This window comes from Phalaenopsis equestris, unplaced genomic scaffold, assembly GCF_001263595.1.
Source record: "Phalaenopsis equestris unplaced genomic scaffold, ASM126359v1 Scaffold000660, whole genome shotgun sequence".
Classification (NCBI taxonomy): domain Eukaryota; kingdom Viridiplantae; phylum Streptophyta; class Magnoliopsida; order Asparagales; family Orchidaceae; genus Phalaenopsis; species Phalaenopsis equestris.
In genome coordinates this window covers 66,476-68,315 of record NW_018165100.1, presented here as the reverse complement: position 1 = coordinate 68,315, position 1,840 = coordinate 66,476, and positions in this window count along the sequence as shown.

Sequence of the window (1,840 nt, the reverse complement as noted above, 5' to 3'; positions counted from 1 at the left end):
CAGGCGAATTGGCGGTTTCTTGGGTTCAAATGGCGGTTTTGGGCGCGAATAATCTTTTTAAACTCAAAAATTTAATTCCCAGTTCATATTTTCCCTCTAAAAATGAAGTGAAACTCCACCAATTTCATTCCTATGGCGTCCAATTCCCCTGATAATCCCAGAATGTCAGGTTTCAATTGACGAAAGTTTATTAGTGCGGAAGCGCAGCGAATCTTCAACAAGTTACTGACGAAGAAAAGATTGATCAAGGAACGAGGATTCGTAAATCATGGATTGAATAATCACACGACGGATATTAATGAAACGATAATACGGCAAAGATGGGAAGTGTTGTACTACACTACTACCGCCGTGGTGGTTCCTGTGGTAAAAGAATTTTATGCAAATTTACATGGAATCAACCAAGGAGTTGTTTATGTGCGAGGAAGATGGATCACTTTCACTCCTACACAGATCAACAAATTATACATGATAGAGAATGTTTTTGTCTGCCACTATTCCAATTTTGTCCCAATGAGAAACCAGATGAATGAAATTTACCAATATTTAACGGACAAAAATGACGATTGGGAAATAAGAGAAAACGGTTATGTTAGTTTTTTTGCGACACTCCTTAATCCCGTTTCGAAACATTGGAACATTTTAATTTTAGTGAAACTATTACCGACAATGAAGATCGGTAAAGTTTCTAAAGAAAGTGTCATTTTGAATTACTGCATTCAAAGGGGACCGTCGATCGACATTGGATCAATAATTTTGAAGTCGGTTTTGGGCATGATCGTTCATGGATCAACTTATGGGCTTGAACACCCTTCCACAATTTTCTCACTTTGCAATCAGTTCCAAGTGTCCTATGAAAATTTGGAAAAGGTACTGCTACCTTAGAAACCTTTGGATCCAACTAAGAGATTCTCAGTTTTTGAAGTTGAAAATAACATGGCCATTATAGTAGATCAATCATCTCAAAATTCACTGCCAGTTCAACTATTAGTCCCTGACAAGTCTCTAGTGATCTTGCGTCAAATTAAGAAATTGTAAAAGGAGGTACAAAATGTCATGAATGCGATTAATAATATCTCTGATTTCTTCAATCATCTAGACTGGAGGATGAAGAAACATTTTGATCACTCTGGAAATTTAGAAGATAGCCTGATACGACTTATGAGGAGGATAAAGTTAATAGAAGAGGATTCCACTGAATAATTTCCATTTTGACCCTTCTACAACCTCTTCGTTCATGTGCAATCAATGGGTGATCTCAGAGGAGAATCGAGTACCGAGCCTGAAGATTAGTAGATTTATATTACTACCTATCTGTCTATCTATGTATTTTGATTTGAACTTTGTATTTGTTTTGCTTTAGAATTATGCTTTCAGATCTCTGTATAGTTGAGACTAAACATAGAATGTTTTGTTTTCAGCGTTTTGAGTGTTGTGGCTTGGATTGGCAAGATGGTGTTTTATGTAACGTATATTGAACCCCTTAGGATTTATATATAAATGTGATGTTTTGTGTTGTGAAAGTTTATTTATGATAAGTACATCATTTAATCACCTAAAATTATGTCTATAACAATTGAAAGGATGTCGTTAAGGCTTGAAATTGATCAAAATCACAAAAATTTGGTAATTGAACTAAAATCAATAGAGCCCGCCGATGGTGCCCTCGACGCCGCCGACAGCGGATTTTTCCCGAGAGTTCTGTTTAAATTTCAATAGAGCTTGCTGACGGCTCCATCGACCCCAACACCTTTAACCGTAATTTTGACCAGTCAACCGCCACTATTCATCATCCCCTTCCTCCTAAAAATGCCATTTTTGAACTAGTGCTTGAAAGATC